At 40.6% G+C, this 12,848-nt stretch overlaps 1 protein-coding gene and 1 long non-coding RNA gene across 4 annotated transcripts in view; one reads left to right on the top strand and one right to left on the bottom strand.

The window, feature by feature from the left end:
• LOC140482194 (uncharacterized) overlaps positions 1 to 12,848 on the top strand; it is a 52,701-nt gene that overhangs the window by 28,033 nt on the left and 11,820 nt on the right. The window lies entirely within an intron of this gene.
• Positions 1 to 12,848, bottom strand: part of metap1d (methionyl aminopeptidase type 1D (mitochondrial)) — a 164,445-nt gene that overhangs the window by 22,136 nt on the left and 129,461 nt on the right. The gene's annotated exons all lie outside the window — the stretch shown is intronic.

Consider the following 12,848-nt stretch of genomic DNA (forward strand, 5'->3'; position numbering starts at 1 on the left):
GAAATTCTTGCCCAGTGCTGGATTGCTGAAATAGATTAAAGTGGCAAGCACCCAACTATTTGCCCATCTTATCATAATCCTTATTACCTTAAAGTAGGGGAAAATTCTAGCCTTACACTGGATATTAAGTGAGTAACTATTGATAGGGGATATGTAGGTATATTTCTATTATCTAATCCAAATGCAGAGATCAGTTATCAAACCCCAAATGGCACCTCATTGAGAACAACTAACTCAGACCACTTTGGGACAGAAGGCTGCAGTTTTAGGACATTAAATATGAAAAGGGATAAAAGAATGAAAGAAAAAAAAGGAAAAGAACTTGTTCTTACATTATTACTTCCATAGATTCAAGACATACCAAAACACTTTAGAACCAAGTACTTTGAAATACAGTCATTATTGTATAAAATGCAGCTGCCAATTTGGATAGTTTGATCCCACAAATGGCAGCTAAGTAAACGATCAGATCGTTTGTTTTACAGCATGAGGGATAAATGATTGTCAGAATACTGGAACAGAATCAGAGCAAATCTTCAAATGGTGCCAAAGTCTTTTAGGTCCACCTGAGAACCCAGACAGGGCTGTGGTTTATTGAGTCATCTGAAAAATGACACTTTTGACTAAGTACTGTGTCAGAACGGTCAATCAAAGCTGGTTTATAACTGACCCAGATGGCGAAGAATGCCTGTTGTGCTTGGGTTGGGTCAGGGCGGGGGCGGGGTGGGGTGCGGGGAGGCCTGATCCAAGAGTAATACCAGGGGCCACGATTTCTGTCACTGCCCCTGCTTCTCACAGTGCATTAAAGCCATAGCTAGCACTGGAGAGTCAACTGAAATCATGAACCCAAGGCTCTACAGTGATCCTTGAATATACAACGTTCTTACACAGAGATGATGGTACCCACAAGCCAAGGCTGAGCAAATATGAGCCAGCATATGTAGAGTTTTCCTTTTATAGTAAGAATTGCATGTCAATTCAGAATAATAATATAAGGTTTTTGCTACAGTTTTCACTGTTTTGACAAAGGACGTTTCCACATGTCAAAAACATTTAAGGAAATAGGCATTTTTCTTTGTGGCAAAGATAATATAAAACGCTTGCAATTACTGGATATGTTGCTATTTTAAAAATTACCTCAGAGGCTTGGAATAATTTTTAATTTTACTAACTGATATTTCATTTTTCATTTGCATGCTAAACTGTGGGGAAGGAATTCTCAGCAACAAATAAACAAAGTAAACTGAAAATAATTTTTCACACAATATATATCAGTTATGGCACAATAGAAAACACGCATCAGATATTGCATCAAAATCTGTTTCTCAGGGTTAACTCTCAGCTGGTTGGAGTCATGTTTGGCACAAATCGGATGGCTGTTGTGACTGTAGGTCAGTTAGCTCAGCTCAAGGACATCTCTGCAGGAGGTCCTCAGAGTTATGTCCAATGTCAAACCACCTTCAGCTCCTTCATTAAAGACCTTCCCTCCATCATAAGTTCAAAAGTGTGGTAAGTGAGTGGGTAAAGATGTGACAAATGGATTATAATGTAGGAAAAGTGAAGTTGTCCATTTTAGCAGGAAGAATAAAATGACGTATCTTAATGATGACAGCTTACAGAGTTCTGAGATGCAGCGCAATCTGGATATCCTTCTGCATGAATCACAAATGGCTAGTGTGCAGGTTTAGCAAGTAATCAGGTAAGTAACAAAACATTATACTTTATTGTGAGGGGCACTAATTCAAAAGTAGGGAACTAGTAAACAGTGCATCTGGAGTACTGTGCACAGTTCTGGGCACCTTAATTAAGAAAGGATGTGAACCAATTGGAGACTGTTCAGAGAAGTTTACTTGACTATTACCTGGAAAGGGCATGTTGTCTTATGAGGAAAGGCTTGTATTGACTGTTGTTTAGAAGAAGAGGGAACTTGATTGAAACATATAAAATCCTAAAGGGTAGATGTGGAGAGGATGTTACGTCTTAAGGAAGAATTTAGAACTAGGGGTCACCATTTAAAAATCAGTGTCACCCATTTGAAACAGATTAGGAGAATTATTTTCCTAACAAAGGGTGGCGAATCTTTGAAACACTCTGAAAAGGTGTGGAAGCAGAGTCCTTGAATATTTTTAGGCAGAGAGGGATAGATTCTTGTTAAGCAAGGGGTGAAGGGTTATCAGGAGGGGAAAAATGGATTTGTGGTTGCAACCAGATCTTATTAAAGGAGGGAGCGGTCTTTAGAGGCTGAATGGCCAACTCCTGCTCCTACATGTTTGGAAAGTATATTGATATCCTGATCATGAGACAAAATACAACACCACAATCGGCCGTTCACTGAGATCATGGTTGACCTGACTGAGGGCTCAACTCCACTTTCTTGCCTGTCCTCATAATCTGTTGCACACTCTTAGATCAAAAATTTGCATAACTTAGCCTCAAATATATTGAAGAGAACTCCGTAATTAATGAACTTCAGAGAGAAAAAAAATCCTACACATCTCCATCTTCAATGGGATACTTTGTATTGAGACAACCCTACAGCCTCTTATTCCAAATCCCCATAAGGGAAACCTCAGAAAACGAACAGGAAATGACATCACCACAAACCCCAGGAACCCCATCCAGGAGAAAGATATAAATAGAAAGCAGGAGACAACAGCTTCGCTTCACTTGGAGGTCACCACTGATGATGTTACCTAGCCAGGTAATGAAACGTTTGGATATCAAACCTACAGCTCAGCGAGCAAACCTACATCCTAAAAGGGAAACATCATCTCAGCATCTGCTCTGTTATGCCCCCTTTGAATATTATGTTTCAATAAGATCATCTTTCACTTTTCTAAACTTCAGTAAGTAGAGACGCAACTTATTCAACCTTGCCTCATAAGAAAGCTCCTTAATCCCAAGATTCAACTTTGTAAACCATTTCTGAACTGAACTCCTTAATTATGGAGACCAAAATTGTGTAAAAAACTCAAATGTGTGTGCACTGTACAGTTACAGCAAGATTTGATCCTGATCTTTATACTCCACTACCTTGCATTAAAGAGCAACATCCCATTTGCTTTCATAATTGTTTGCTGTACTTGCATGCTAACTTGCTGTAATTCATGCCCTAGAATATCTAAATCCCCCTGTCCTGCAGCATTATGCAGCTCCTTTTCCTTTTGCTTTTCTAATCTTCCTGCCAAAGTGGACGACCTCACATTTTCCCATTTTATAAATGTATCTGTAAATTCTCTGCCCAGTCACTAAACTGATTCCTTAAGAGACTCTTTGTATGCTCCTCACAACTTGCTTTCCTTTCCAATTTTGCATTATGGTTACAATTAATAAACAGTCATAAACAGTTCATATCCAGCAGTACTTTTGATAATTTGATAATGGTTCTGAGTCTGTATTTCCTGTTAATTAACCAATCTTCCAAGAATGCTAATAAATCACCCAAACACCATGAGCTCATCTTGAGCTTTGATGTGGTACTTCATTGAATGTCTTTTGGAAATCTACCTGCAATACATCTACTAGTGTCTCTTTAATTATCCTAAATGTTACATTGTGAAAGAATTCAAGTAAATTTGTCATACGCCATTTCCCTTTCACAAAACCATATTGATTCTGATTAACGCTGTATGATTTTATAAATTTTTATTCCCATCTTTTAATAATGCATTCTAGCATTTTCTTAATGACATAACCACAAATGTATTAGAGTAAATGATAAGGCCTTTTTATCTGTTATGTCCACACCAGCTCGCCATATGAGTAACATATCTAGCTCCCACCTTCACCACATACTTGTGAACATTCTTCCTTTTCAGATAACAACCCAATTTCCTTTTGAATGCCTGAATTGAAGCTGCCTGCACCATACTTGATCCTTCCCCCATTGGGAACAATGTTCAGACCCTTTATAATTTGCATACTTATAGCAAATCTCCTCTCAACTTTCTCCCCTCCAAGGAAAACAGTCCCATCTGCTCAATCTATTTACATAATTCAAGTTTCCCATCTCCCGGACTGAGCTTTGGCGAGCAGATTATTGGTGAATAACTGTTCCTTAATCATTCTATCAATGGCATGTTCTATCACTTTGTTGATGACTGAGAGTAAACTGCATGAGTGGTAACTGGCCAGATTGGGTTTATCCTATTTCTTGTAACTTGGCATTTTCTACTAGAACTTAAGCAAGCAGTTTACTTGTATGACTTACAAACTAGTCTACTGTATTTGCTACTCACAATATAGTCTACATTTGGACTTTTCAATGTCATGGAGACTAAGTGACCACTTATGTCTGCTCTGTCTACAAACAATATAGTCACTTGTGATTTGAACACATTGTCTTACTCTCATGCTCATGTTCTGTCCTATGCTGCTGCAGTTTTCCAGTGAAGCTTAGCACAAGCTGGAGGAACAGCATCATAGTTTCTGCTTCAGCACTTGACAGTGCTCTGGACTCAACACTGAGTTCAACAACTTCAGACCATGATGTTTATCCTCCCTTTAATATATATATATATATTTCCCCTTGTTTTCGTGGCTTTGTTTTCAGTCACAGCTGACCTATATTCTGCTATCTATACCAACTGTTAACACCAACTCTGGATCTACATTTTATCTCAGTTTTGTGACAATTATCATTTCCCAGCATAACAGCAGATGCCAAACCTGTACTGATCACTGAATCTGAACCATCAATATCCTTTTTCCCCAAGCGCTCCACCATCCCCCCTCCCAACTACTGCATAAATCCTGACCCCTCCACGCTTAACTTCAGCTCTGACTAAGAGTCATCTAGACTTGAAACATTAGCTTGCTTTATCTCCATGGATGCTGCTGACATGCTGTGATCTCCAGTATTTTTTGTTTTTAGTACAACTCCCCAACCTTTGTGCTGTGACATCTTTGATCTCTAATCTACCTTAGACTCCAAACTCACTCTTACCTTCAATTCGGTCCTATTTAGTCTTCCCCATCTTTCTCAATAGCATAAACCCATCACTTCACTCTTTTCAATTCTAAAGAGGAGTCATATTGGACTTGAAACGTTAACTGTTTCTCCACTGAGAGTCTCCAGTTTTATCTGTTTTTAATTCCATTTTCCACTTTATTTGGGAGATGCCTGTGTTTCAGCTTGGTTAGAAGCATTGCTTGTTATAAAACCAAAATTTTTACTTAAAAAAAATTCATTCACTCATGGGATGTGGGCATTGCTGGCTAGGCCAGACTTTACTGCTTTTCCTAATCGCCCTGCAGAAGGCCGTGGTAAACTAGATTCATGAACATTTGTAGTTGTTGCTGTGTAAGGACTCACACAATGCTATCAGGAAGGAATCCCAGAATATTTAATCATTTACATTAAAGAAGTGTTAATAGTTTCAAGTCAGGATGGTGTGGTTTGGAGGGGAACATGGGGTGCTGTTGTTCCCTTGCATCTGTTGCCCTTGTCCTCCTTAGAAGATGCTGTCAGAGGACTCTTGATGAGTTACCCCAGTGCATCTAATAAATGGTAAACATTGCCGCCACTGTGTATCAGTGTTGATGGGAATGATTAAGGTGATTAATGTGGTACCATCAAGAGGGCTGTTTTATTTGAGATGCTGTCAAGATTCTTGACTGTTGTAGGAACTGCCCTCATCCACGCATACAATCCCTACAGTGTGGGATTTGGCCCAACAAGTCCACACCGACCCTCCAAAGAGTGATCCACCCAGACCCATTCTCCTACCTGATTATTCTATATTTACCCCTGACTAATGCACCTAACCTATACATTCCTGAACACAATGGGCAATTTAGCACGGCCAATTCAACCAAACTAACATTCTTATATCTCACTCCTGACTTGTGCCTATGAGATAGTAGATTGGCATTCAGGAGCTAGGAGGTGAGCTATTTTGTCGCTGAATTCCTTATCTCTGAGCTGTACTTGTAGCCACAGTATTTTTAACACTAGTCCAGTTTAGACTTTGGTCAATGGGAATCCCCAGGATATTGACAGTGGAGGATTCAGTGATGGTAATGCTACTACATGTCAATGTTCACGGGTTAGATTTTCTTATATTGGAGATGGCTATTGTCTGGTACTGTGTATTGCTTGCCACTCATCAGCCCAAGCCCAGGTGCTGTTCAGATGGATATGGGCACAGACTGCTTCAGTGATTGAGAGGTTGTGAATGGTGCTGAACGTTAATAGGGCATCAACAAGCCTTCTTGCTTTATGATGGAGGGAATGTCATTGATGAAACAGCCAAGATGGTTGGATACAGGACATTATCTTGATGAACTGCAGTAATGCAGTGCAGTTGAGAGAAACAAGCAGTTTGATGAGGATGAGATTAAAGGCTTTTTGCAATGAGCTCATTCTCCCACTACTTGTTCCTTCCTTATTGATTAATTTATTTACTGTCACATGTACCGAAATACAGCGAAAAGCTTTGTTTATGAGCAGAACAGGCAGATCCATAGTAAGCAAGGCTGTACAGATCAAAAAGATTTAGACAGAGGCATACAGTTTACATTGCACAGGGCATGCACTGGGCGAGATCAATGTTAACAAGATCAGCATTATTTGAGGCTAGAGTGTCCATTCATCAGTCCAATAATAGCCAAGAAGAAGCTGTTCCTGAACCTGCTGGTGCAGCCTGTCTGTGGCAGCGAGCTGTGTAAATGGAGTCCATGGATGGAAGGTAGGTTTCCATGATGGTGTGGACTGCGCACACGACCTTTTGAGTTTCTTAGGGTCTCGAGAACCGCAGGTGCCATACCAGGCCATTATGCACCCGAACAGTATGCTTTCAATGGTGCATCTGTAAAAGTTGGTGAAGTCCTTATGAACATGCCAAATTTCTTGAACTGCCTGAGGAAGAAGCAGCATTGTTGTGGTCTCTTGACTGTTGCATCTATGTGGGATGTCCAGGACAGATTGTTGGTTATCACCTCTCCACCCTCTCAACCTCAGTTCTGTTGATGTAGATGGGGGGGTGCTCTCCTCCTTAAAGGGAATTAGTAAACCAGATGTGATTTTTGTTTAACAACAATTGACAATAGATTAGCTTCCCTCTTAAACTAGCTTTTTTAAAGTCAGATTCAAATTCAGAATAATCAACTGATTATGGTGGGATTTGAAAGAATGTCCTCAGAGCATTAGCTCCACATTACAGTGCCAATATCTCCTACATGATCCTGGTTAGCATCCACATTGCCATCTTCTCATGCAGACTGCCATCTCCAGCATTTTCAAATCTCCTTTGCAAGTCAGAGCTTGGCTTCCCAAAGATTCTTTCAACACAAATTGACCATATGTAAACAATTAGCATAAATGATAGGCATGGTGCCACCAGGAACATGGTGCAGAAGATTACCCAAGCAATGCTTCAACTGCTCAGAAAGAATCCCTCAGAATAAAGTGGAGGGGATGTCCAGGTTCACAACGATCAGCTGCACTTTGCATAGCATTGCCACATAAGGTTGCAGAGAAAAAGGCTGAGAGGAAAGGCATCCAGAACTCCTTGTTCCCCAATGCATTTTCCAAGTGTGCTTGCTCAGGCTCTAGTTTCAATTAAACTACTTCACTTTACTGTCACAAATCCACTGTTTCCCCTGTGAAATGTCCATCACAATAATCCATGGGCACTATGATATAAAAAAAGCTATTCATTCATCTTTTCATTAACATCGGTATGCAACCACTGAAGTGGACTATTCATCCTCATCCATTTCAAGTTCTGCACGATAACCTGTAACTTGCTGGAGCTAGACTCTTTTGTCAACTTTGACAGTGACAGGAGGGTGTTTAGCAGGTTTACCAATGTAAAAAGCATCTTGTTGTGCATGCTCAGAAACATTCTACTGCACAATGTCTGGTTAAATTCCTCATCTGAAACTTCTGTAGCAAATCCTTTGACAACCTCACCTTCTGAGGAGTTGTCAGCCAAACTGTCCTTTCACCCTTACCTGCCTGCTTGTAGTCCACTCATACTTGGAGACTCAGCAGGGGTGCATCCCAATTCTATTTTAGCTTGTAAGGTGCACATAGTGGTAGTTGTTGAACTACACTGCAAGTGTCAGGTGAAGTAAAGGTGCTTCATCCTGAGACATTTGGTGCAACTTTCTCTTTTCTTCATGGAACTGCAGCAGTTGGCCAAGTGGCTGTTCTTGGGTATCTTCAAGGATGAAGTCAGAACAGGAGGATTGGGTGAGTGGAAGGTGTGGGGCTGAAGTGGGAGCAATATGTTCATGTCACATTTTGGCTGTACTGTGTGCCATATACAAGATACAGAAGCAACTTCCAAGCCTCTGGTGACATCTCATCTAAATCAATGACCTCAGCCAAGCAGAAAGACAAGTTCAGCAGAAATACAGCAAAACCAGCATTATTAAGGGTCCCCCTAAATCAGACACTCGCCTGATTTGAAATACATAGCCTTTTTTCTACTGATGCTGTGTCAAAAACATGGAATCTCCTTGATAACACTGTGGGTGTATTTTCTAAAAATTAATTAACAAGATGTGGGCGTTGCTGGCTGGACCGGCATTTATTGCCCAACCCTTGGGGCCCTTGAGAAGTTGGTGGTGAGTTGCTGCCTTCAACTGCTGCAGTCCACGTGCTGTAGGTAGATGCTGTTAGGGAGGGAATACCAGGATTCTGACCCAGTTATATTGAAAGAATGGTGATATACTTCCAAGTCTGGATGGTGGGTGGACAGTGTTGTGTTGGAAAAGCACAGCAGGTCAGACAGTATCCGAGGAGCAGGAGAATTGATGTTTTAGGCTTAAGCTCTTCATTCCCGATGAAGGGTTCAAGCCTGAAATGTTGATTCGCCTGCTCCTCGGATGCTGCCTGACCTGCTGTGCTTTTCCAGCACCACACTCTTAACTCTGATCTCCACCATCTGCAGTCCTCACTTTCTCCAAATCTGGGTGGTGAATAGCTGGAGGGAAACCTGCAGGTGGTGATGTACCCATATATCTGCTACCCTTGTCCTTCTAGATGCAAGATCAAGAATGACAAGACAGCAGTACTTCCACCACACAGACTGCAGTGGTTCATTGAAGAGGATGAGGCTAAGGACAGTTCACGTATCCCAAGAACAAACAAACAAAAAAACGTTATCTGCAAATTTGTCCTTAATGCATTTACTGTGCTGGAATTCACTTATGGCGAAAGAGAATTAAAAAATCCAGGATAACATTAAACTTATATATAGTTTTGGTTAAACTACTACTGATGTACTGTGTGCAGTTCTGTGTTCACTACTAAAGGGACATTAAAGAATTAGAACATGCAGAAAAAATTATAACATTTGATTTTGCAAAAACCATAGTATAAAATAATCAGAAAAAATTGAACAGACAGGACCTTTTTCTCTAGAAGACGTTTTACAAACAGATGGAGGCCTGACAGAGATCTTTAAATTGTGAAATGGTATGGATATACTATCGTGGATGAGTCTCATACAATGGATATAAATATATCGACTGACTGAATAAAGACTTCAGGACTATTTTCTTTAAACAGATAGCGACAGGAAAGTAAAATTCATTGCCACTGTGGTTGAAACATATGACACTGACACATTTAAATTAAGCCATGAAGCATATATTAGGGAATAGAGGGATATGGCACAGTTGAGAACAGGCAATTAGAGAGGAAGCACATCTGAAGCACAACGGCAGCATAGACTATTTACATTGAAAGGTTTTTCTGTGAAATAGATTCAATATAATTCTCCTCTGTTCAGTTTTCTGGAACAGTTCTTGTGTTGTTCCATTTTTACCTATAATGAACAGAATAATTGATTTTTCTACCATTAATATCATAGAATTGAACAATGGCCTCCTCCTCTACATAATGTATGGCTGACTGTAAGGATCACAGTCAGAAGAAAGTTATCCAGCCAGTTGGGCCTCCACTGGCTGTTAATTTGAGCATCATTCCCTCATGCCAATCATCTTTGTTCCCATTCCTTGCACACTATTTCTATCCAAATAATCATCCAATGCCCTATTCAATGCCTCAATTGAGCCTGCCTTCACCAGATTTCCAGAAAATGCATTCCACACTCTACTTTTTGTGTGAAGAGTTTCTTTTCATTTGTTTTGGACATCACTCTAAATCTATCCCTTCTCATTCTTATTCCTATTATGAATGAGACCAGCTTCTCTCTATCTGTCCAGCTCACTCATGATTTTGAATACCTCCATCAAATTTCCTCCCAGCTTTCTTCTCTCCAAGGAGAACAGTCCCAACTTCATCAGTCTATCCTCATAACTGAAATTTGAGATTCCTGGAACCATTCTTGTAAATTGCTTCTGTACTCTCTCTAATGCAGTCACATCCTTCCTATAAAGTGGCACCAACAACTGTACACAATACTCTCGGTGAGGTTTAACAAGTATCTGAAACATATTCAATATCATCTCCTTCTTCTTGTACTCTATATGCTAATATTAATAAAGCTGAGGACACTGTATGTTTTATTAACTGTTCTCTCCATTTGTCTTGCCATCTTCAATAATCTGCACACATATACACCCAAGTCCTTCTGTTCCAGCGCCCTGTTTAGAAGCATACACTCTCATTTTTATTGTCTTTCAATGTTCTTCCTACCAATGTGTATCACCTTACATTTCTTTGCATTGAACCTCATTTGCCACCATCCAGTCCACCAGCTTGTCAATGTTCATTTGGAGTTCCATACTGTCCTTCTCACAGTTTACAATTCTTCCAAGTTTCATGTCATTTTCAAACTTGGAAATTGCTTGCTGCACACTAAGATCTGGATCATTACCACATATTACGAAAAGCAAGAGTCTCAATGCTGACCCTGGGGAACTCCACTATAAACCAGACCCAACCCAAAAGATATCCACTGACGGTCACTCATCGTTTCTTATCACTCAGCTAATGTTGTATTTGTGTTGCTAACGTCCCTTTTATGTCATGATTTATAACTTTCCTCAAAAAGTCTGTGGTGTGGCATTGTATCAAGTCCCTTCTGAAAATCCATTAACATGGTGTAACTTACAAAAGCGTCCATAATATTTTTTTTCTCATAAGCAGCTCCTAAACTTATGTCGTCTTAAACTAGAGACTCCAAGTTTACTTGCAAAGAATTCATTTGCTTGGCGTCTTAAAGCTTTTCTGGATCACAATTAGCTGAGTACTCTGTATTAGGTTTAAAACCGTTCTCTCTCCTGCGTAGCATCTCTTACCTAGAATCAGAATTGTTATAGCACAGAAGGAAGCTATTGACCAAGGCAGCTTCTCACCTTTACAGCCTTTCTCTTTTAACAGTCTCTTTTCCCATGTAGCCTATCTGTCCCTCTGTGGTCTCTCTCCCATAACTGAGCTCTTCTCCACATCTGGTGCTCACTACAGGCTCTGCTCTCTCTTGTTTTTAAGGTTGAGATGCAGAGGCCAGCAGCACTGCTCACAGGATAGCCTGAGCCTCGGCTGTTTGCATCTGGCAGCTCCTGCGGAATCAGAGCATTCATACTACACAATTGCCAAGCTAACAAAAAGGCAATGCTGTACCAGCAGCCAGGGAATCCAGAAGGCAAGTCTCGAAAAGGAATGCAAGATGGGTCTGGCCATTGTCAGGAGGAGTTACTGGCAAAGAGGATTGCCAGGAGGATGATGAGCATTGCCATGAAGCATACATGAACATTGATCGCAGAAGTTGAACATCTGTGGGAGTTATTATTGGGAGAGGAATGGAACATTGTTGGGAGGTGCGAGAGATGGGAGAGAGTGAACATTACCAGTAATGTGTTGGGGGGAGCAAAGTTGAGGGGAGTAAACATTGTTAGGAGTGTCATTGTGTTGGAGTGGTTTTAACAAGTAATTTATAAAATCAGGGTAGTATATGGCAAATGACTGAAGTCTGCATGGATATAGCCATCAGATTCCACTATGGTATGGAATTTTGCCATCGGACTTCACTGTTTATGGGTCAAAATTCGGGAGCACTCTCCATAACAACACAGGACTGCAGCAGTTCAAGAAGAAAGCTCAGCACCACTTCTTTGTTTCCTTGTTATTTAATGGGATGTGGGTGTCATTAGCAAGGGCAATGTTTGTTGCCCAGAGCGAAAAGCTCTTGAACGAATTTTTAGGGGCAGGCAACAAATTGCAGCCCTGGTGATTAGTGCTCATATCCATGAAAGAAAATGTCCAGGCAGGGAAAAACTCTCAATTGAAAGCTTGCCAGGGTTGGAAGGTTTGAGCTAGAGGGAGGGTCTGAATATGCTGGGACTATTTTCCTGGAGTGTCAGAGGCTGAGAGGTGACGTTATAGAGATTTATAAAGTTGTACAGGGCATGGATGGGGTAAAGAGACAAGGTCTTTTCCCTGGAGTTGAGGAGTCCAGAACTAGAGGGCGTAGGCTTGAGGTGAGAGGGGAAATATTCAAAAGGGACTTAACCGTCAACCTTTTACACAGAGGCTCGTGCATGTATGGACTGAGCCACCAGAGGAAGTGGTGGAGGCTGGTACAATTACAACATTTAAAAGGCATCTGGATGGGTATATGATTAGGAAGGGTTTAGAGGGATATAAGCCAAGTGCTGGCAAGTGGGACTAAATTAATTAAAGACATTTGGTTAGCATGGTCAAGTTGGACTGAAAGTTCTGTTTCCGTGCTCTATATCTCCATGACTCTAAGTATCACACATATATATGCACGTTAAGACTTCCTCAGGGTCTCACAACAGCTTAAGTTGAGTGTTTGTCACTCCCTCTCAAAAGATTCAGATTAGTGTTTCCTCATGGTATAGAAACTGTGGTTCAGGAATTAGTTTCAGAACTTTTCCTGAACTTTCTTGAAGAGTTAAGAGTCATAAAA

The sequence above is a fragment of the Chiloscyllium punctatum genome, chromosome 10 (genome assembly GCF_047496795.1).
Source record: "Chiloscyllium punctatum isolate Juve2018m chromosome 10, sChiPun1.3, whole genome shotgun sequence".
In the NCBI taxonomy this organism is placed as follows: Eukaryota; Metazoa; Chordata; class Chondrichthyes; order Orectolobiformes; family Hemiscylliidae; genus Chiloscyllium; species Chiloscyllium punctatum.